This window comes from Zingiber officinale, chromosome 3B (genome assembly GCF_018446385.1).
Source record: "Zingiber officinale cultivar Zhangliang chromosome 3B, Zo_v1.1, whole genome shotgun sequence".
Taxonomy (NCBI): domain Eukaryota; kingdom Viridiplantae; phylum Streptophyta; class Magnoliopsida; order Zingiberales; family Zingiberaceae; genus Zingiber; species Zingiber officinale.
This window is the reverse complement of record NC_055991.1, coordinates 128,471,475-128,496,949: the sequence shown is the minus strand read 5'-3', so window position 1 is coordinate 128,496,949 and position 25,475 is coordinate 128,471,475. Positions and strand designations below refer to the sequence as shown.

General features: G+C 35.4%; 1 long non-coding RNA gene across 2 annotated transcripts; it reads right to left on the bottom strand.

The window, feature by feature from the left end:
- Positions 1-12,582: 12,582 nt before the first annotated feature.
- Positions 12,583-17,971, bottom strand: LOC121967673. 2 transcript variants are annotated; one of them, XR_006107825.1, is made up of 5 exons: positions 17,353-17,971; positions 15,193-15,308; positions 13,340-13,545; positions 13,180-13,280; positions 12,583-12,643 (listed from the first exon to the last, which is right to left on the bottom strand). It is a non-coding gene; the product is annotated as an uncharacterized LOC121967673 (long non-coding RNA). The 2 variants fall into 2 exon arrangements; XR_006107824.1 differs by having other exon boundaries at positions 13,180-13,545.
- Positions 17,972-25,475: the final 7,504 nt, after the last annotated feature.

The following is a 25,475-nucleotide window of genomic DNA, read 5'->3' as shown; positions in this document are numbered from 1 at the left end:
AAGAAGAAGGAGAGAAAGCTTGCATCCCTTGAAGCTTGGTTGGTGGAAAAAGTTCTTCATCCTTGGATTTTGGTGCTTGGCCGAAACTTGAAGGAAGAAGAAGAAGGTGCTAGGTGGTCCTCATCTTGGAAGATCATTGCCCACACAACGTCCAAGGTTAGAAGAGGAATACGGTAGAAGATCAAGAGGTCTTTCTAAAAGGTATAACTAGTATTTTTCCTTTCCGCATCATACTAGTTATTTTAGAAATAATACCAAATACAAGAGACATGCGATTCTAGTATTTCGAATTTATTTTCGATATTGTGTTCTTTTGTTTTTTCTTTTCCTTGTGATTTGATTGTTCTTTTTGGTTGACCTAAAGTTATTTAAGGAAATTAAATATTAACTTTCCTTAAAAGGCTTTGTCTAGTCGGTGGTAGTTGTTCCCATATCCAAGAAGGCCATGTGCCTCACCACGTCAGTACTGGGAGCCAATTTTGGAAACTAATATTTAATGAAATTAATAACCTAGGTGATTTGGATCGAACGTGTTAAGTTCCGCAGGAGATCCGAGTCTAAACCTAAAAGAACAAATAGATTAAACTTTGGATCAAACGTGTTAAGTTCCGCAGGCGATCCAAGTTTAATTTAAAAGAACACATGGTAGCTAGGAAAAGGTTCAGACCTTTGTACAAAATTTTTGTACAGTGGAACCATTAGGTTTTCCGAGTAGCAACCAACAATATTAACACCATACAATTTATACCTATAAATGTGTATGAAAGATGAATTTATGTTCCTTACTATGCTAATTTCTACTCCAACCAATCCCAAAGAGAAGATAGATGTTTTTTTATAATCTCTGATTGTCGAGTTAAATGAATTATGGAATGCAGGATTAGTGACTTATGATATTACAAGTAAAACTAATTTTAGATTGCCTACTGCATTATTATGAACGACCAGTGATTTTCCAACATACTTAATGTTATCAGGATGGAGTAACTGGTAAATTAGCATGTTAATACTGCATGATAGAGTCTGATGCATTTTCATTACCTTAAAGTGTAAAGATATCTTGATTTGATAATCACCATAATTTTTACCAGTTGATCACCCTTTAAGGCAAAATTTTTTTTTCGAAAAAATTGTTGGCGCAGCGGGCCGGCAAGAGGAGAGGGGTGAATTGCCTGAAACAAAAAAAAAATACCCTCTTCATTCTTTCAACTCTTAAAGTGCAACAATAATAAGAAAATAAAACAACAAAAATAATGAAGAGACTCAGGGATTGGCTTGGTTATAACATAGGTGATTGTTAATCCAAGGCGGTTGCAAAGCTCAGTCAGAATCTCCTTCTCTGAAGGTGGAGAAGCCTTTTACACAATGAAAGCTTAAGTAGTTGCTAGGAAGTTAGTACAAGAGTTGATGTTCTATTTCCTAACTCCAGGGGCCCTTTTATAGCTTCTAGAAGTTCTATCCAAGCTTGAGGGTGCCTCCCAATGGATGGAGGGCGCCTCCAAGGTGGATGCAACGGATAAGGTTTTATTCGCTGTCAACGTTCACTTTGACTAGTTGAGGGTGCCTCCAATGGCATTGAGGGTGCCTCAGATGGTTTATGGAGGGCACCCTCCACCTGAAGGAGGCGGAGGCGCTCTCAACACTTTGTTGAGGGCGCCTTCAGCAAGGTCTTCCAACTCCTTTTGACCTTCTGAAGCTCCGATCGTTTGGGTGATTACAACCAACTGAAATAGGGCTCACCCGAACCCAATTTCTTGCCTTCTCCTCGAGCAGGCTTCCACTCTGACTTCTCGTCCCTCAAACGTCACGTACGTTCTTCTCGTCCACCGGTGTACTCTTCCGCAGCTCTTTCGTCCTTCGAATGCACCGAACCCGTAGGCTCCCTTCCCGTGTCATTCTTCTCGCTAGCTATGTCTTCTGCTCGACTTCCTGCGTTCCTAAGCTCCTGCACACTTAGACACAGGGATTAAAATAAAATAGGACCTAACCTAATTTGGTTGATCACATCAAAATAACCACGGGGTCCAATAAAAATGTTATAGTCAGAAAACTTCTTTCAGTCCATGCTTCAGGTGAACAACTCATTGAGCAAATAGACAGTTATGAATTTCTATTAGTATTTCAATTTGGTTCCGATGAGATAAATAAATATATTATTAGAATGTTCAAGTGTGGTGGAAAGAAAAGAAGTATTTTTTAGGAGCTGCTGTATTAGAAGTATTTACTTATTCGACGTAATTTAGATGTCATGTATATTGAGAAAAATTTCTTCGATAATATTTTTAATACTGTGATGAACGTGCTTGGAAGAACTAAAGACACTAGAAAATTATGTGAAAAATTAAAAGAACTAGTCAATAGACCAAAGTTGCATCAGGATGAAACAACCAATAGATTTCCAAATGCTTGTTATACATTGGATAAAGATGGTAAGCAAGCTTTATGTAATTAGTTGAAAGAAATCAAATTTCTAGATGAGTATATCTCAAATATGGCTTAATACGTGGATATGAATAGCTTAAAGATGTTTGGAATGAAAAGTCATAACTGTAATGTATTCATGCAAAGACTTATTCTAGTAGCTTTCCATGACTTACATTCTTAAAATGTTTGGCAAAAACTCACAAAATTGAGTCTATTTTTTTATAGATTTGACAACAAAGTACATTATGATGGATGATATGCTTGGCTAAAAATAGACATTCCTCTCATATTATGTAAGCTGGAGCATATATTTTCACCCAGTTTCTTTGATTCAATGGAACATTTACCAATACATTTACCATATGAGACACAAATAACAAGTCCTATGTAGTGTAGTTGGATGTATCCATTCGAACGGGTTTTGAGCAAAATTAAAGAATAATATCTATAATAAAGTAAGAGTTAAGGGTCAATATGTAATGCTTATCTGGTTGAAGAAACATCTTTTTTTGCTCCTATTATTCTGTTGATAATGTGCAAACAAAATATCGCAAGTGTCGTAGAAATTTTGATGATGCTTCTCAGCCAATAGACCCATCGATGCTTTCTATTTTTAAGTCTCCTAGTAAGTCAATGGGTGCATCACTTTCTATATGGTTAACCCGAGAAGAATATCATGCTGCAAAAATATATATACTCTTAAACTATAACGAGGTCAAACCATACATAAAGTATGTTGACTTCTCTAATCAAATATTTATCCCCTGTTTAATTATTTTGCTTAATATCCCAATTTTTATATAATTACCCTCTTTCCCATCTTGTATAAACAACAACTATATCTATAAAATCTATCAATTGGTGCAAGTGAGGTAGCTTTAAAGTTAGAGATTTGAATTTGTATTATCGTTTTAAATATATGTAAGTTAGAGAATTTATGAATTTTTAAGTTTTTGACTATTAAGAAGTATCCTAATTTATATCATAACTATTTTTATAGGTGAAAGACCGTAGAATATCAAATGTGCAATATGTGCAAAATGATAAGATAATGAATATTGCATCAGGACTCCTATGTAAAATAAAGGTGTACTCTGGTTACTATGTTAATGACCTCAAATTCCATGCGGCATAATGAGATTCATGGAGATTAACCTATAATTCTGGTATTTACGTCAAAGGATCTATTGACAATAATAATACTGAATTTGATTACTATAGTAGACTTGACGAAATCATAGAGATTGAATATCTTACATTACCTATAAAGAGGTGTGTGTTGTTCAAATATTCATGGTATGATCCGACCCTAAGAATAGATACCAAAATACATCCAAATTATAATTTAGTTGAGGTTAATATAAACAAAAAATTTAATAAGTTTGAACCTTTTATTTTTGGGGTACAAGCGGATCAAGTTTTTTTTTTATCTTGAATACCCTATGAAGAGAGAAATATCTAGTGAATAGTTATCTGTTTGTTGAATCAAGCCTCGCTCAATCATAGAGATGCCGAACACAATCACTGCTCACAATCATGATGCATTTCAGAATGATGAAGTGGAGAGACATTTAGTTGATTCATAACTCCAATCCACTTCTCAATTACTTGTAGATGTTAATGCCACTTTTGAGAAGATAGATGATGGAGAGATGTCCAACAGTGAGGATTTCGTTGAACTAACAAAGTCTAGCTAAGGACTTAGAAATTGTTAATGTTGATTAGTCAGATGTTAATGATGATTAAATATTAGCATTATTGTTCATCAAGTAAGTTATGCTGCCATATTGTTTTGTATTTATATTATCATGTCAGTCAACTTTATTATGATGTATTGTAATATAATTTTATAGACATTATTTTCGCTGAACAGCAAGCAGTAGCGTTTCGTGACTACAAGGTTCTACGAGTTGTTGGGGACTCATATGTATTTTTTATTATTAGTAATTCAAATTTATATATCACTTCCTTTATAATATTTCTCATACTTGAATATTTTTTTCTTACATGTTTACCCTGATGGTCACAGAGTTGCTATATATATCACGGGCAAATTCAAAGAACAAGTTTGCCCTTCTAGTACTACATGGAGGCATGTATACCAAGAGACAAAGTTATTTTATTATAACAAATGTATCGTAAGTGTATTTAATATACTTTATATTCTATAATATATTTATTCTTTAATATACTAAAGGTTTAAATCAACTTATAATTACAGAAAAAATATACATGGGAGGAAAGTCAAGAGCAACAATTTAAAGATACTTGGAACAATATTTCTCCAAACTTTATAGAGACCTTTTTTATTTTATGAGAAAGAAGGGCACCAGGCCAGCGTATGTGCCAGCCGAGATATGGAGTGCATGGACGATTACCTAGACTACATAAAGGTATCAAGCAAATGTTGAAAAGGCTAGAGCTAGAAATACAAAGCCAAGTGGCCCGAGCACTAGAACCACTCGATATACGTCATGTTTCAGATCTATTGTTGAGCATATCATGAATATGGTGAGTTTAATTTAAAGTTAAATAGGAAAATTTTATATTTATTATTAAATTTATATAATTTGTCCCAAATTACTTGTGTATGTAGGAACGTGAACTAGCCTGCCAAATTACTTGTATGGAGGTCTTTCTTAAGACTCATAAGAAGAAAGATGATACATTTGTCGATACTAGATCTAAGGTCATATTTAATTTATTACATTTAATTATTTCTATCTTGATTAACTTTACTAATTGTGATCAAATTCATATCATATTTTTTCAAACATGATCAAATGACAAATAGAGTGGGTCAAGCATCTCGGCCACCAACAAAGGGAGAGGGGAGTCACAACTTCTATCTACCGAAGTACTCAATGAGATTTATTATGATGTTGTCGATGGACGGACAAAAAACTTCACCCTCTATGACCTTAGCTCTCAGGCCAAAATCACATTTGATCATTTGAGGACTCCTAGGGGTCGTGATGATTTCTCTTCCTCTTCTTCTTCTTCGGTACAATCTTTAAGACAGGAAAATCAAGAACTGCACACTCAAATTGTCTTAGTGGATAAGAAGATGGAACAGTGGATAGTTGCTGAGACACTGAGGAGAGCTGAGGAGGATCAGAAGCGATGTGAGGATCATGATAAACCCGACCCCGGGCTGGGTCTGGCCCGGACCCGGCCCAGGCCCGTAACCTGGTCAACGGGCTGGTTGCCCGTTGACCCGATTCGCCGGGTCGAACCGGAACCGGCCCGGCAAGTTGCCGGGCCGGTTTGAACCGGCGGTTCAGCCGCAATTTTTTTTTTTTTTTAAACGGCTTGAACCGCTGGTTAACCGGCGGTTCATAGCCGTTGGAACCGCAGGTTAACCGGTGGTTCGTAGCCGTTGGGAGGGTTTTTTGGGTATTTTTTTTCAACGGTTAGGATCATTTGACCATTTTTTGATCAATGGCTATGATTTAGTGTCCGTTACTATCAAAACTCTATAAATAGAGAGCTCATTTCATCATTTTTCACACACATCTTCTCTACTCTTAATCTCATTTTCGTATTCTCTAATCTCTACATGCTTTCGTTTTCAATTTTCAATTACAATGGAAGGAGGCCGCGGAGGTGCATCATCTCAAGCTCGGAAGGGAAAGCAAATAATGAATCCGCAGGAGGAGGACCCCAACATTCAATCCACCGATGATGAGATCGAGCATCTTCCGAATTCGACACCCGAAACACAAGGAAGTACCGATGCAATTACTTCTAAGATTCGGGAACTTCCTCCTCTAAAGTCTTCTATTTTTACTAAACATTTTGAGAAGGTCACTCTTCCGTCGGGAGAAATGCGTGCAAAATGTAAGCACTGCAATGCTTCCTACAAATTCCAAGCCGGCGGCGGCTATGGGTCGTTGAAACGACATGTAGAAACGAAGCATCCGACGGAATATGGACTCGACCGTTCTCAAACACAATTATCAAGATTTTCTTCAACTAGCGGTAGTACCGATTCCGGTTTATTTTTATATTCGGATAATAAATTAAGAGAATCATTAGCTAAATTTGTTTCCGTAGAACATCTTTCTTTTAGTTTTGAATCTAAATGCACATTTGAAGATTTTTGTAAAGAATCTCTTAATGCATGTGCTAAACGTGTTTCTAGGACTACATTTACTCATACAATTAAAAAATTAGTAAAACAAGGAAAAAAGAATTTAATTGATGAATTTAGTAAATTAGATAATAAAGTTTCTTTATGTTATGATATTTGGAGTGATCATTGGCAAACACATTCGTATATGGGTGTGACTTGCCATTGGATCGATAACTCTTGGAACCTCCAAAAAAGATTATTAGCTTATAGAGTTTTTGATGAATCACATAATGCTCATAATATCGCACAATTATTATGTTTAATTTTAGAAGAATATGGTTTAACTCATAAAATATTTTCAATATCATTAGATAATGCTAGTTCTAATACCGCTTGTATAGATGATCTAAAATTTGTTTGTCAACCTATTATTGGAGGTTTATTTTTTCATATTCGTTATGTATGTCATGTTTTAAATTTATGTGTTCAAGATGGTTTAAAAATTTTAGAAAGTTATATTAAACCAATTAGAATTGCAATTTCTTATTTATGGTCTCATCCATCTATAATGAAACAATGGGGTAGGTTTTGTAAAATTAATGGAATGAGACCTAAAAAATTTCCACGTGATGTACCAACACGTTGGAATTCAACATACCAATTATTACAAGATTCATTTCAATATAAAGAATTATTATGTTCATTTTTTGCACAAAACACTAATACTAATATATATTTATTTTCACAACAATGGAATATTTGTAGTAGTATTTGTGAAATTTTAAAAGTATTTAATGATGCAACCGAACAACTTTCCAGTGTTTATTATCCCATTGCTAAATTAGTTTTAGAAAATTTTTCTAATATAGTATTAGTTTTAAATGAACATATTAATAATGAATCTTTATCTCCTTGCATCTTAGCTATGAAAACTAAATGGGAAAAATATTTTAATTTAATTCCTGAAATTTATTTAATTGCATTTGCTTTAGATCCTAGATTTAAATTAGAAGTTTTACAAGAAATGTTAACTTTATATTATGACGCTTTAATTCCAATTAAAGATTCTTCTTCCCCTGATCCAGTTAATATTATATATAATGTGAGAATTTATTTATATGATATTTATAATCAATATTATGCAAAATATGGAACACAAATTAATATTTCTGAAATTCAACAAACTACTAGTAGTAATTTAAAACTTACAAAAGAACAACTCTTATTAAAAGAACGAACAAAACGTCCACGAGGATCCTCAAGTTCCACACAGGAACTTGAGAATTATTTTACGACTTCTTTTGATTTTAATGAAGCAGATAGCGAAAACTTCGATATCTTAAAGTGGTGGTCACAGAAGGCTCAAAGCTTTCCCGTTCTCTCCGTGATCGCAAAAGAAATTTTAGCTTGTCCAGTGTCAACTGTTGCTGTGGAGCAGACGTTCAGTGCCGGCGGCAACATATTAGATGAACGACGATCAACTTTGTCTCCCGACTCATTGGAAGCCCAAGCATTACTGGACGATTGGACCAGAGCGGAGAAAAGAATCCAAGGAATGCAATTTTCAGATGACGAAGTTGAAGATTTTGATACTGAAGGAACAAATACGACAGGAACAGGAAATGGAAGTGAATGAAAATGTAAAAGGATAAAAATGTAAAAGAACTACGTGGGCTTTGATTCCCCTAAAGGGATACGTAGGCAACTTAAATAAGTGCAAGCCCTTTTTTTAATAAATTTTAATTTCTAATTTTTAATGTTTAATGTTTAATTTTTAATTTTTAATTTTTTTTAACATATTAATCTTGAACCGTGGCGAACCGTGACGAACCGTGAACTGAACCGTGAACCGGCGGTTCTGAACCGTGAACCGGCGGTTCTGAACCGTGAACCGTAACCGTCTTGGGTGGTTAAGGTTAAGAGTCGACCTGCTTGGAACCGTCGAACCGGCGGTTCCGAACCGTCGAACCGTCGGTTCCGAACCGTGGTCAGGTCTAGATCATGATGCTCTCATGGCTCATATGCAACAGTTCATAGCTAATTTTTCTCAGCCACCAATTCGTTTGATTTTGATTCACAAGAAACTCAAGATCCATCAAATCTTGTTGATTAGTTTTTTCTAAGATTTGTTTAACTAAAAAACAATTTTTTTTATCTTACATAAATCATGCAAAATATATTTATCATACAAAAATTAGCTAATTTCTAAACATTATATTACTATATGTTTCAGGAGTTAATACCTATTAACATTAATGATTATCATTTGTTTATTTATGTTATTCAAGTATTAAATTTGGTTATACATATATGCAATATTTTTTATACATAAATATGATATAAATCTATCATATTTGACTTTTGCAAGAGATTTTCTATTACTATTTTATATATGGATGTATTATTTAGATTATGGATTATAGATGGTATAGTTTTTTTATATTAATTTATTTGTATGAATACTCTATTAGTTTAGATTTTGTTTGTTTTAAATTATTGTGATTATTTCTATTATGGATTGTGAAATGTGTTTGTATTGTGAAAATATATTTATATGTGTCGATTGTGAAATGCAATTGTATGGATGAAAGTGAAATGTAATTGTGTGGATTGTGAATGTCATCGTTTGTGATAATTTTATTTGTATATGAAAATTGTAAACAAGGCTAAGCCTAATTCAAGTTTGCTATTTTATTTTATTTATAAATTATGACGGATTCTATCTATAAATATCGAAACAATTTATCGACGGAATTGGTTATTCCGTCGATAAATTATAAAGGGATTACTGACGGAATATAAGATTCCATCGGTAATGACCAATAGAATCTTGTATTTCTTCGGTATGTCCTTTTATAATTCACCAACGAAATATATTATTTTGCCAGTGATATTTGTTACGAAAATTAATTTTTCATCAGAAAATACCGACATTGTTTATTTTCCGTCGATAAATTATTTCCTGATAAAATTTTAGAATCAGTCCAGTATATACTGTACCAAAATACTAAATTATATATCAATATTGATCCTAATTTAGTACAGTATAATATGATATTAAAATTTTCAATATACTAATAATATCAATATATTTTAATATTTTTTATATATCGTAACTACGGTACACTAAAAAAAAATAATATTTGTTTCGCTCCTATTCCGCCATCATTTATAATCGGATGAGGGCCTTAATTTATAAGAGGTGTGCAATATTCAATGTACAAGAATAAATGCAAAGTAGCGGCCTTAGGTCACATACATAAAATATTTGGTTATTCCTTTTAACTTAAGTTTTATAAGCCAGCTGGCTTACCCCTTTTCTCTTTCCCATGCTCTCCTTTTAATATTTCTTAGACGGTACTGCTATTAAAATTGGACCAGATCAATGGGAGAGCCGAAGACTGACCCAGTTCCAAACATAAAGCCCAGTTCATACTCGCTTGGAGAATTTTTGTTGAGATTGACCATTGTCATGGATTTGATTCACTAGAATATGATCGAAGAGTTTCTACGATGGTAAGAAAATAGATCGTCATAGACATCATCATCTACGTACAATTAATCTTGAAACATAATCCCCCTTTGACCATACTTTGTCATCACCTTCATATTTCTTCAGCAGCCTTCTGCATTCCTTCAACCGTCTCTGTCGCTTTAACTCCTTGTCACCATCTTAGGTGCAATCTCTTTAATTTTTCCGTTTGTCACTTTCTTATAATTGATTAATTAATATCTTTATTCTGTTTTTATAAAGTTATTTTATTTTGAATAATCTTTCTTTTATTAATTTTGAAATTATTACATTCATAGTTTAAATGATTTTTGTTGTTATTGTAGAATTATATATAGGATTTGTACACATGCCTAGGAAGTGATCATGTCGTTGGTGACTGGTGAGCAATCTCAATATACAAAAGCATTTTTCATTACAAATTTTTTTAATAAGAGTTTTACTTTTTAACATTGATGAACAATGGCAATAATAATTAATATGTTAAAAAAAAGAGAAAATAGTATAATTTTCATTAATATTGAATTATTTTTAACTAAATTACAAGTACAATCTTATTGTATATGGATATGACTCATTAGAGATTATTATTTTATTTTATTTTTGATAATTCAGGTGCTTGGGTTTTGAAACAACTAGTCCTGAATATGGATGATTGGATCAAATCATCGGATCAAAATCATATTAGTATTAGAATTTAATAATTATTAGAATAATTCTATTATAATTATTAGAATAATTTTATTATTTATTAATTAGTCAATTGATCAAATATTTTTTATATATTATATATTCTAACTATTCTTAGGATAAATATCAACAATAAAATTTATTATTACTCTCTTATTCTCCTATTCTTCGTTCCCTCTTCCTATTCAGCAGGGATCTTCTGGTCCGCAAATTGCGGACCAGGGGATGGTCCACTGATCTGGACCTTTGATTTGAATGGACCCCATCTTTAAATAAGTGGGGTTCATTCAAATCAAAGGTCCATATGTAGTAGACCATCCCCTGGTCCGTAATTTGCGGACCAGGAAATCTGCTCCCCTTCCTATTTGTCATGGGTATCAGAGTCTTTGCTATTCTTTTTCGCCACAACTATCTCTTCTTGCCTCTATCTTGAATCAAAGGTTTGCGCTCCAAGCCCAACTCCCGCCGCCTAGAGCCTACATGTAAGAAGCTTCCGCTCTAGCACTGGCGACATCCTCCCTGCAACTTGTTCACGAAGCCACCGAGATCCACCATGAACCTCCACCCTCGTTGACTTCATCGCCACGAAGCCATCATACGCACGTTATGCTTCAACAAGATCTGCTCCTAATTTGCCACTAACTATTCTCTCCCTCTCCACTACTTCCGCTAAGTGCTGATCCCTCTCCGTCACAGACGACTTTAGTTTTTCGAGATAAGTTCTTTGCTCTTTTTTCTTTGCCTTCTTCTTTGGTTTCTCTTTCCTTGCTGGCTCAGAGCAACTCTCTTCCACCATCCATCACAAATAAGTTATCATTACACAAATTATTATATTTATATATAATGTTAGAACTTTCTTCTCTATCATCTATCATATAAATAAATTTTGTGATACGACTGTTGGAGTTAAGAAGATGAAAGGGAACTGCTTCCCCTTTATCTCTTAGCCCATTTAATTCCTCTATTAATAGGGGGAGAGTAAGATTCATCTTCCTCTAATATCTATGTATCCAAGCCAATGAAGAAAAGGGGAGTTTTGCGGGAGCTTGTTGTGTGTGAGGTTTGTGTAAAGTCAGGTTCGTCCAATATGTGAAAAGTTTCTGTGCAAGGTTCGTCAGTGTGTACAATATTGTAAGAGGGAGTGAGCAAGTAATCAGCAAGGAGAACATCCGATAGAGAGAGATTTGACTCGTGGAAGCTTGAAGAGCTAACTTTCCGATTCGTTCGTGATCGTTCTTCAGACGGCAAGTTATTCTTTGATATCTTCTTCTCCAAGCATCACCACTACAACAAAAACCTTCATAGACATCGGTTTTCCACCGGTGTCTATTTCATTTTCGACCGATGTCTATGAAGCCGATGTTAAAAGTCTGCCATTTTAGACATCGGGTTAAAACCGGTGTAGTATCACTTAACGACACCGGTCTTCGAATCGGTTATTAACCGGTGTAGTATCACTTAACGACACCGTTTCATCAACAGTGTAAAACCGATGTAATATTGTATGTTAATAACACTAGTTTTGACAGCGGTAAATGACCGATGTAATATTAGTTAATAACACCGCTTTTGCAGCGGTGGAAAACCGATGTAATATGTATATTTTTTAACAGCACAAATTTGATTTCCGAAACAATGAAAAACCAACAATAAAAAAAAATACACAAATATTCACAAATTATACAAATATTCTTCATTCAATAATATCCATAAAATACACAAATATTCACAAATTATATAAATAATCTTCTTACAACAATATCCATAAAATACCTAAACATTCTTTTTACATCAAAAGCTAGCTAATAGATATCAAAATCAAGGTAGAACATTCTTTTAACACATCAAGGTAGAACCACACTTCAAATGTAATCTAGCATGCATTCAGCCCACTCGAACTGCACTTCATCAATTTCAACTCTGGAGTACTTGAGATTTGTAAACTGTAAAAACACATAAATAATATATTAGTAAACCAAGACTAAAAAGGATACAACATGCAGAGTATCAATAGTACAAGATGTTAGCAGTTCCTGCTAACAGAATTATATGCAAAGCTATATAAAGAATATTAGGCAGTAAGAGCATGGATAACAATGAGTCTGTCACATACTGACGCTTATATGGACAACTTAATGCCTATCCCATTGGATAAACTTTCATACACTCGAGCAAACTATTATCCTAGGCATGCATTCCATGCATAAATTTGTAGATATATATGATTCTATCTTATATGCGTTTGCAGCAGATGAAAGAAGGGGTAACAAAATATGTTGCACAAACAAGAAACAAGGAACAAAGTTTAACAATAGAGCATTGCCTGCAAACTTGGCTATGAACAAAAAAAGACAAGATAGTCTACATAGAAATAGATACTTAGAGAACAAGAAGATCCAGAAGGTATGGTCACTTTCATATATCAGTACTTTAACAAACAGAATATTACAAAGGCCAATCATAGGAAGGAGAATTTTACCGAGAAAATAAAGTTGTATCCCATTTCGAGAATAACACGCAGAAATTCTATCCTTCTCCACATCATTGACAAATATCCAGCAGTCATGTAAATCTTCTCATCTGAGAAATCCATTCCCTCAGTATAAAGAGCAAAACAGTGAGTATGCAAGGATATGCACCTTATGTACGCTTTCTTGTCCAAGGCAATGATTACCAAATGGTCCAGGAGTCTGCGTGTTTCATCTCCTGTCCGAAAACTTTGAAAAAACAAATCTATAATAGAACCAGGAGAAGCCCAGGCAACATTCAAAGTTGTTAATATTACTGTTTTGTTTTCCATAGCTGCTTCCTTTAGAACTTTCTCAAGCTTAACATCGTTCTTTTCCTGCAAGCAGATATATAATTCTCTATAAAGGAGGAAAATTCACAATTGTTTGCAAGCACACAAGTTAAAAGATATAAATTAGGGGGGGGGGGGAATGACTTATTATATTACATAAAATAGCATAAATCAAGTGATTTACTGACAGCTTAAGCTCATGGGGCAGATAATCATCCAATCGGATTTAACATTGTCTTAAGCAGAAGAAACAAAATCAGTCCAGGTACTAGGCTTGTCTACAAATTCAACTTCGCCAAACTGAAGTGTGTTGAGAATATAGCATTCAGAATTCAACATCAAAGGAATGGTAGCTAGAGAGTATCCTAGAAAGTCACAAGGCATAAAAATTTTGAAAACAGTTATAACTTTTCAATAGTTTAGAAACATTATAGACTAAACCCTATTATGTCTAATTGAAACAAGTTGATCGGGAAGGTTAAAATAAGTTAATCAGCTTTTCATATATGTTGGATTTACTATAGAAAACTTGCTGCATTATGCAGAAAAGACATTCAATTGCACTTTATAGTATCTTAAAGTTTTTCAAGAAGAACAAAAATAAAAGACTATTGTATACTTCATAAGTAACTCATATCATACACATACTAAGTGCCTAATGAAAGTTGTTAAATTGTAGTTAGTCCAACAGAAATGGCTTCATAATTAGCATCAAGAAGTTCACCAAAACACAAATGATTAGGAAGATTAGCATATGAGGAATAGAAACCTAAAAACAAAAGGTATGGAATAAATACCTTCGTGCATTAGTTATTACGTTCCAACACTGGTCATTTGACCAATATTTTTTTTTAGAGAGATTCCTTCCATTTTGCAAATTCACGTAAATGACAATGTCCAGAAGAAAAATAAGAAATACTAGCATTTCAACTAGTTATAAAAAATATATTTGATCCACAGAAAAATCATACCATTCAAAAGAGAAAAATAAACAGTTAGATAATGTTAGAATAGAATAGTCAAACCAAGCATCAATTATCCAAGACGACATAGTTGTGAGCAGGATTCATAGCTATGATTGGAAGAAATCTTTGGAAGAGTAGTCATCCTCCCTAATAACTCTGAAGTTAAACAGCCCACTTTAGCTCTTCCTAGGAAGATAGGATGCCTACTAAATCCTTCCTTTGCAAGGGAAAACACTCTGCAACTGAACTGCCTGTTGCAAAAGAGTTTGTTGAACCTATTGCAAGACTGCAACGTTGTTGATGATATTTGGATTAAAGTGCTAGTTTTTAGCTACATGCTATTTCCCTACAAATGATACTTTGCATGACAATTGTCTAAGAGCCAGTACTAAAATGATCTCACTCACTATTGCTTCGAATGATTATGGTGAGTATTTGATATAGAAATGTATTGTATTTTTATTGGGGAAAAGGACGCCGAATTCATTTGATCAGTCGGTTTATCAATTTTCCTTTTGATTCAGCATGAAGCTGAGATTGAGGTATGAATCCATTTTACTCTCTCCTACTCTACCAACCCACATAAACAAGTCATAAAGACTGATTACAGTATCTTAATTTATGATTCAAAAAACATCCTCTATAGAAAATTCTCAATCATTCTCATCTATCATTAGCCTAAATCGTATCGAAATTTCCTAGAAGATATGAATAGGAAGAGTCTTACTAATTATGCGAGCCACCTTGTAGCCAGTTCCTCCTGGTCCTTTCTCCCATTTCCCAAGCCTTAGACGCAAGAAAAAACCTTCAAGGCTATTGCTGAGTTTTCTTGATTTCATCCATCTAAAAAATTGTGAAGAAGAGAAAACAATTAGACAATGTGGATGCATATGAAATACTGTATTCAAACAGAACAACTTAGCCTACTTGCGCTAAGAAAATAAATGCATTCTTAAATGACTTCATATCGTAACTATAATATGTGCATAGTTTCTATAACTTGGTTCTTGCCATCAAAAATTAGTTCCCATTTCAATGGTTGTTTGTAGTGAAGATATCTTTGATACTTGTCACAATGAATGGAGCTTAATTACCTGAAGAAGCATCGGTCCTTCACAGAGTAATCTTTCCTCAATATATCGACCATCAAGAGCTAACCAACAGAACAAGAAGGCCTCCTCCTTTAAGAAGGCAGTAATGGTGATCTATAATGTAGATCCTCACTGTTTTGTACAGGAATATGCATTTGATGTTGCCCTTTAAATTAATTTGACATCATTGTTATACACATCACAATTCAACTTGTTGACCAACATAAAAGGCTAACATGCTTGGACCATAACCGACTCCAAGTCACACTAATACACTCCTAAATCCATCCCCCCAAAAGATGATTCCTAGTTAGAAATGGAGAAGGGTAGGGTTGTAAACTCATACCATAGGTTTAGTTTCAGTACTTCTGAAAGCTAGTACAACTAATCATCGTCGTCATCAAGGCATGTTAGCCCCGCAAATGGTTACATGATTCTTATTTGTCCATTCAACTCTAAGTCTATATTATTAATAATATTAAAATTAATTAATACTATTTTTATTATATTTACTAATAAATTTTTTGGTTCTCCCACAACACACCTCATCCTAATAGATTCAACTGCAACTTACGTATTGGTCATCTAGTAGAAGATGATACAAGTGACTAGAGATAATTCATTAGACAAATTGAGATTATAGTTTATCTTAGGTTTGACAATCATGCATAATCAAGACTTAATGCACCTGTCTTAACCCATAATCTAAGTTTAATCAAGATCATCATTAATCTATGGCATGTAAGGTTCAATCTACCAAAATTGAACAAAACTATCACTGAGAATTAGAACTTACAAAGTGAGGAAATGTTTATTAAACTAAAGAAAAATCTTACATCGTTAAAGTTTATCTGGTCTACAATAATGACTTTGACAATTTCTAAATCTTAAAACCACAAACTAATTCTTACAATTGGTATTGGGGAGATTGCAGAGATGCTAATGAACAAGAACCAAGTGGGAACTCAAGGAGGGTGACTAGTATTGGAGATCGAGATTGAACTAGAATTCAACTTTGGTATCAAATTGATGTGATACCAAAATCAGAACAAAGCCTCACATAATGGAAACAACTTTAATAGATACCTGGTGCTAGCTAAAAAAAAAACTTTAATAGATTCAATCCTAATGAAAATTGGAAAACAAATAAACCAAACAAAAAATATAACTATTGCTTCCACAGTATCTTAATTTATGATTCAAAAAACATCCTCTATAGAAATTTTTATCATTATTTTTGCATTCATCAACTTCGATCTTCAAAGATACTAAACTAGTCACATGGATTGAGTTACAAGTTCAGAATTTCATTCTCTAGTCAAAAACTCCAAATTCCGAAGATTCTAATCAAGCACGCCCTAGAATCAAGAGTTCCAAAAATGTACGCACTTTGAAAACATTGGCCAATACATAAAAGGCTTCACATCAAAATCCAACTCGGTGATATTTCTGCAGCAAAACTCCCTAGATCTCATGCGAGTATTACAGATGAAGATCCAATATCGAAACACATAGAGATCCAGGAAATGCGAGAAACCCCGGTATTGAGGATTGACAACCCTGACTTGAATCGACCAAATGAGAAAATAATACTTCAAAAATGAGCGATTAGAATGACAACTCCTCAACACGAAAGATGAGCGATTAGAATGAGTGCGGGATTCAACTGGATTCAACTCTGGCTCCGCAGATCAACAGATCTCGACTTGCAGGAACGATTTTGACAAGACAAAATCCGAATGGGGAAGATTAATCTGATACCTACACGAAAAGAGAAAGCGAAGAGGCGAGTCTACCTGAAGAGCAACGAAATCGCGGTCCTGGCACGGAGAGGGAAGAACTCAAACCGCAACGGGATCACCCACAAGCCACAATTTGGAGGAGTGGGGCGTGGGGCGTATAAATAGAGAGACGGAGAGAGAGAGAGAGGTGGGTGGAAGAGCGGTAGGTGGTAGGCGACTGGTCACGTTGCAGTGGACCCACATACACAACTCCGCCGCGCCTTCGGCGCCAGGACCGAGTGCTTCCCTTTTGGCGGCGTCGATGATGGTCGGGCGGAGGAGGATAATGTGGAGGAGTTTGCTCAGAGGTTGGAGGAATCGATTCTCGAGCTTCAGCGGCAACAAGGAAATGGAGGAGACGCTTCCCTGTTCTCTGCTTCCTTTTGCCTCAACACGAGCTCGCCGCCGTCGTTGAGCAAGCAAGAGCCTTCAACGGAGCCCCCGTGGGTGCCGGTGAGGCCGGAGCCGCCGGACTAGCCCGGCCAGATCGTGCCGGCGAGCGTGGAGAAGAAGCAGGTGGTTTTGATCCGATTGAGGGGGGCATCGATCCAAGAAGGGGAAGAGATCCAGGAGGAAGAGGAAGAGGAAGAGGGAGATGAGGTTGAGAGAGATAGTCGAGAGGTTTAGGTTTAGGCTGACCGAAGCGGCGCGATATTAGTTGAGGTTTTGAGGGAACGAAGTGTTGTAAATTTTGGCTGGAAAAAATTAAATTATTATTTTTGGTTCATTAACACCGGGTTTTAAAAACCGCTGTTAAAATTGGTGTCTATTAACAAAAAAAAAAGGCGCTCATAGACATCGGCTAAAAAACCGATGTCTATGAGCGAAAATCTGTGCTCATAGACACCGGTTTTTGAAAAAATCGATGTAAAATACTCAAAGACATCGATTTTTACTTAAAACTGTTGTTGTTCCACCGATGTCTATGAGAGTTTTTCTTGTAGTGCACGGTGAGTTGTTTTTCATTTTGTACAAAAAGCAAATATCAAAATCTACTACGGGAGATTATTGTGAGTTTTATAGCTTTTGTATTTATATATATTTTTCATGCTTTAGAATTATAAACAATGGTATCAGTTCTAAGAATGCATGATGAATCTTTTTACTTGCATGATTTGTTACTGTGATAAGCCAAGATCACAAATATAGATCTGTGCATGTAGGTAGTATACACATAGATTTGTTATATTGAAATGCTAAAATGATAAACTAAGAGATCTGAGCAAATATACCTTTAGATTTGTTTGAATGATATGCACATGTTCATTGTTGAAGAAATCGCCGACGGAGCTGTCATCGAAAGCGAAATCGTGACAGTGTCTCGATCTGCCACCATCGCAGGGAGCTGGAAAATACAAGTCGCCTGGGAGAAAAAGAATTGGCGACTACTGCCGACCACGTGTTTGTCACGTAGAAATGGTAGTAAAACACTAGCGACCAAGTCGATAGAATAACCATAGGTGTCCTTGGCCGGCTAGCGTTAGAAACGGGGCTAGAAGATCGACAGTTGATTGTAGCAGTCGGCAACCTCGCCACTGCATGGGGCGGCAGAAACGACATCAGCGTGCTCAAGGGCGTGGTTTCGGTGGAAGAAGCAGACATGCTTCGACGTGGGTAAAAGACGTGGTTTCATGAAAAACAAAAAAATGTTTGTTATTAATGCATGTTAAATGCGTATTAATAAAACATAATTTATTTTTATTGCATTGCATGACATATTGATTAATTAATTGAGCCTAGATTTAATTAATTAGTTGGATTTGACTTAAAACGAATCTAGTTCACTAAACCAAACTAAATTGGTTTGAACCACTTTAATTCAAATGAGACCTAGGTCTGGTTCAAACTATTAGTTGGTTTAACCAGACCAGATTGGTCCAATCAGACCTAGATTTGATTTAAATCATTGATTGATTTAATCAGACCATGATGGTTCAATTAGACCCCGGTCTTGTTTAAACCATTAGTTGGTTTAACTGAACCAGTTTGATCCAAATCAGAATCGATTTTGGTTGATTTAATAGGGCTTGGACTAGATATGATCAAATGACCAGATTTGTTCTATGGGTCAAATTTGATCAAATAGATTAGATTTGTTCTAGTGGGTCAGATTTAATCCAATGAACATTGGGTTGATCAAACGGACTTAAGTTTGATCAATAAGTCTGAGATTGACTTAAATAGACTTAGATTAAACAATTACAGAACAAAAGTATTGAAGATCACTGTTCAATTAGATTAATTCTAACGAGGACATTGGACATAACTCAGGATCTGGATTTCCAATCGACCGATCAAATGAGTCAGTCAATTTAGACTCCTTAAAATCAAAAAAATTTATTTTTCTTGATTAATAATGTTGGTTTTATGCCTGTATAAATTGAATTAAGCTGATTTTCTACTGACTTATTTAATTAATTTCAATTTATAGATGGCACGGATGATTACCAGTCCTGAAAACTTGAACAAGAAGAGTTTTCAATCCTGGATAATTACAGGATTTGAGCGTTGATTCGTTCATTGCCGAAGAATCCAAAGGTGGTAGCACACTAGATATGGAGGCTCTCCTAAGGGAGAATCTTATATGCATAATTGTGTGTGCAACTACTTCACCATGAGTTCCTAGAGGAAGATCCTAAAGAATTTGAGAAGGATCCAGAGGAGGATCCTGAAGATCTGAGGAGGATTTTAGGGATGTAAATGAACCAAACGGTTCGCGAGCTATTCGGATCTCGATTCAGTAAAAAGCTCGTTCGAGTTCGTTCGTTTAGCTTATCGAGCCGAGCTCGAGCTTGATTTTGAGGTCGACAGTTTTATCGAGCCGAACTCGAGCTTAAGGATATTTGGCTTGTGAGCTCACGAACATGTTCGTTTATAGGCTCGCGAGCTCAGGCTTGAGCTTGCTCATTTAAAGGGCTCGAGCTCGACTCATTTAAAGGGCTCAAGAACATGTTCGTTTATAGGCTCGTGAACTTAGGCTCAAGCTCGGCTTGTTTAAAGGGCTCAAGAACATGTTTGTTTATAAGCTTGTGAACTCGGGCTCTAGCTCGGCTCGATTAAAGGTATCACAAGCATATTCAATGGTGTGTTGAGTTTGGAAGTTTAATGTAGTAGTTTGGGATGTTCAATAATGTGTTTAATTTATATTATTTTAGTTGTTAGGTTTGTTGAATATTTATTCAAATGAGTTTTCAAGCTCGCTTAACAAGCCTGCAAAACAAGCCTTAAAATGAGCCCAAAAATGAGCTCTAAAACGAGCCTGAAAATGAGCTCGAGCTAGCTTAACAAGTTATGTTTGTTAACTATGATAATCGAGCTAATAATGAGCCGAGCTCGAACTGTTCATGAGCCTAGTAATTCCAAAATGAGCCGAGCTCGAGCCTTGTGATAAAAGTTCGATTCGAGTTCGAGCCCGAATATAACTTAAATGAGCCGAGCTCAAGCTTAATACTATTTGGCTCGGTTCGGCTCGTTTACATTCCTAAAGTATTTTGAAGAAGTTTCAATGATAGATCAAATTAAAAATCTTGAAGTTGTTCTATCTGAGATTGTCTCAATGAGTCCAGGTTGAAGGGGATTATGTTGGCCACTACACTAGTGTTTGTCCCAGTGAGATTGGTGTTAGTCTATCTAGTTTGTTTGAGTTCTGTTATTGTTACTATCATTATGTATGAACAGTATTAGTCTATTTAGTTCATGTCAATTTGTTATATGTTAACAATATGCAGCATATTTATGTGAGTGATATGTTCATTACTTTACATGATACATGATAAATAATTAGTTCATTTATTAAATGATTAGTTCATTTAATTAAAGTAATCATAGTAGAATAATAATTAGTTCATTTGTTGGGATGTATGTAATAGTATTGATCAATATTGTTTTGATTGGATCATACAAATGATGAGTGGAAATATAGTTATTATTTGATTTTGTAAACCAACTCAAATTAACAATGAATCAATCATAGATTGAATGCATATGAATTACACTGAATACTAAATAATATATTTATTTATGTTAGATCATCACAAATAAGAACATCATAGCTAGACTCAATAACAGAGAGAAAGTATATGAGGATAACTACAAAATCTGGCAGCTCAAGATACAATATGTAACGCCCGAAAATTTTCAAAATAATTATTAGAAATATCCTAGTATTTTTCTGGAATTTTAGGATATTTTTATGAAATTTTTAGAATAGCGGAAGTAGCAAAAATGAATAGAAAACGAGAATAGCCTACACGGGAATTGAACCCGAGACCTAGCGAACCCTATGACTTATAGATAGCTTTAGTAAACCAAGTGAACCCAGCAGGGCTGTGCTGAAAGGAAAGGGAAACAATTATATTTATATTTGAGTTGGGTGAATTAACCACTTAATATAAATAGGGAATTAATAAGTGAAGAGTTATTTTTTTTAACGTAACTCTCCTCTCCCTCAAACCCTCACCGCCGCCCACTTTCCCTCCTCCTTCTCTCGGCGCACCAAGCAAAGGCTAGGGTTCCGCCCCTAGGCTACCCGGAGCACCTTCCGGCGACGACTCCGACACGAGGACGCTTCCCTTCGCGAGAGGAATACGTAGACGCGAGAGAATCGTCAAGAAGATCGTCTCCACCGGAAATCTAGCGATTAGAATTGTAAGAAAACCAGCACAGGAGGTAAGAAACCCTTCACCTGCAGTATAAGTAGCTTCCGTATGATTTTTATGCATTAGTTTAATTATATGCAGTTTTAGGCACACAGGGTGTGCATTAGTGCACACCGAGTGCTCGATTAAATGCTTAGCTCAGGTAAATGCCACCTTAGGCATTTAATAGCCTAGATAAATGTAATAGAAGCATTTTACAGCTCATGTAGTCTTGCAACAGCTTTTATAGGACTAGATGTCCAATGGGTGGACTCCCACAGTCGCCTCTAGGTTCAGACAACCTAGCTCTAGGTTCAGATAACCTAGAAACAGCAAGACAAGAAATAATTAGCTATGTTCAGTATTTTACTTTCTCAGTGGCACTGTACTGGATTAGATATCCATTGGGTTGGGCTCCCATAGTCGTCCCTAGGTTCAGCTAACCTAGTAAACCCTACTAGATTCAGAATTTGCAACCCCGGATTTAGTTAGGGATGCGCGCGTAGCAAGTACAGTTGTCGGGCCCAAACAGCAGCATGATTATGTATTTCACTTATTATATATAGTTTTCAAACTCTCACAAGATAGTTATGTGAATTCAGTATAGCCTCAGCATTAGTCTAGCATTAGCTTAACTCAGCTTTCTGTATTAGTTTAGTTTTCCTATTGATACAATAGAATAGTTTATGATTAGCTCTTATTGCCATGATCAATTTCTTAGTCCTATGTGTTGTATGCCATGCCATGCTAGCATATTCAGTATGTATTTCAAAGAGCATGTTTTAAAACATAAATTGCATCCTATGCATGTTTTTGTGAGGTAGATGGTTTCTTACTAAGCTCTCAAGCTTACAGATACTATTTTCCTTATACTGCAGATAAAGGTAAAGGAAAAATGGACTAGCGGAGGCTGGAGGTCAATACGATGATGAAGATGTGTGGGGATGGAACTTGGAATAACGACCTTGGAGAAACTAGAAATAAATCTGAAACTTTAGCATTTTATTAAGTTGTTACTTTCCTTATTTCTGCTATTTTAATGCTATGAATCATGAAAGACCTGTTTAGATTGTTAGTGTTCCTACTTAGAATGTCAGTTAGTGTTATTAGTATGCTTATAACCATGTTAGAACTTGTATATGTGAATTTGGCACGAAATAGTGCTGAAATCAGACTTCTGGCACGAAATCAGAAACCCCAATCGATCGGTCGATCGATTGGAGGCTTCTCAATCGATCAGCCGATCGATTGAGAAGTTCGTACCGCGAACAGAAAGCTTCTGGATCGATCAGCCGATCGATCCGGATGCAGTCCGTCGTGAACAGAAGGCCCTGGGATCGATCGCGGGATCGATAGGGGGAAATTGCCCCGCGAATAGAGAGCTCCCGAATCGATTCTTGGATCGATTGATTAGCCTAGATCGATCAGCCGATCGATCTCGAATTTTACCCGAGTACAGTAACGAGCTGAATCGATCACTGGATCGATTCGACCATTCCAATCGATCCGTGGATCGATTGGGAGGCCTGATAACAGCTGGAAAACCCTTAGCTCAGTTCCTTGACCATGAGGGATGTAAAATATGTCATGAATAGTTTAAATTACACCCCTTAGCACATATAGAATAAAGAGATGATAATAGCTTAGCAAAGTTTTTAATTAGTACAGCTTCCGCATCTAGATTTAGTGATGGTCATGGATATAGTTTAGCACAACATAATGTGACGGTCCGGCCTTATAACTTAGTCAGTAGAAGGCGGGTCGTTACACAATATGTTCTTGAGAAAAAAAGAAGTTCTTGAGATTATAAAATAGGTTATGAAAGAACTTGTAGATGGTCCCACTGCACAGAACAGACGAGATTTTGATGCTTATAAAGCATGGAAGAAGGACTCCACTGCTAAGGGAATTTTGATTAGTTCAATGGTGGATGACCTAGTTTTTTAATATGAGTCATATCTTATGGCTCATGCAGTCTGGGCAACCCTTAAGGAGAAATACAGTGGAGTAAGTCTGAGCAAGTTTTAATAGCTGTCGATTAAGTTTTATAGCTACCAGAAACGTCCGAATCTTTCAATGGTTCAACACCTCAGGGAGATGTCGAATATGATTCGAAAGCTTAAAACTACTGGTCATGAGTTGACTGATAAAAACAGGTTCAAGCAGTTATTTGTTCCCTTCCAAATTCTTGGGATACCATGAAGCAGACTCTAACTCACAGTGAGAGTATTAAGACTTTCATTGACATCTCACACCATTAGAGGCAGAGAGAGTTGAATCCATAAGGATTTCTGGACTAGCTTATGTGGCTATTAGTTCTGTTAGATTATTTAGATCCAAGAAAAGAAAATGGTTTAATAAGGGGAAGGGAAAGAAGAAAAAAAGTTGTTGTTGTGGGACAAGACCCAATCAAGAAGAAAGGAAAATACAAGTGTGTCTTCTTTTCTTGTGCATTTTGTTGCTAGTTCAATATTGTTAGCTAAATCTTATCCTTTGTGGATTATAGATTCAGGAGCAACCAACCATGTACCTTAGGAGTAAGTTATATTTGTAGAGTACTGATGGGTACCAGCTGACAACAAATGGATCTATATGGGAAATAATACAAGAGTTGAAGTCAAAGGAGTCAACACTTGCAAACTCAACCTTCGTGGTGGCAGTGTTTTATTTCTACATGACGTCTTATATGCTCTTGAGATTCGACGGAATCTAGTTTCCATCACTTATCTTATTGATTTAGATTATTGTGTGAATTTTTATAGTCGTTGTGTGGAACTTTGAATTAACTATCTTAATTAGGCATGATTATGTAACAAATGGTTTTATGGTTCTTGATGTAGAATAAAATAATAATGATGGTTGTTCTTCAAACATTGCTCTTACTAATGATGATGTTAATGATGAAATTTGGTATGCTAGACTAGGACATATAGGACAAGGACGAATGGATAAATTAGCTAAGGAGGGTCTTTTAGGCACTCATGCTAAGATTAACTTGTCTATATGTGAGCACTGTCTTACTGGAAAGGCAACTAGGAAACCATTTGGAAAGGTTATTAAGGCTGAATCACCATTGCAATTAATTCATTTGGATATTTGTGGTCCAATGAATTTGAAGGCTAGAAATGGGAGTTCTTATTTCATTACATTTATTGATGACTTCACATGTTTTAGTCATGTGTATTTGATTTCTCACAGATCTGAAACATTAGATTGTTTCATTCGTTACTTGAATGAAGTTGAGAATCAATTGAAATGCAATGTTAAAACCTTGTGCACTGACATGGAGGTGAATATTTTTCTGATCAATTCAAGATAATGTATAATGGGAAAGGGATTATTAGATAACTAACTATCCCTGGAACTCTATAAGAAAATAGGGTTGCTGAAAGAAGAAATAAGACTCTTCTTAAAATGGTCAGGTCTATAATGGTGTAGGCTAATGTACCAATCTCTTATTGAAGAGATGCATTATTAGTTGCAGCCTATATACTTAACAAA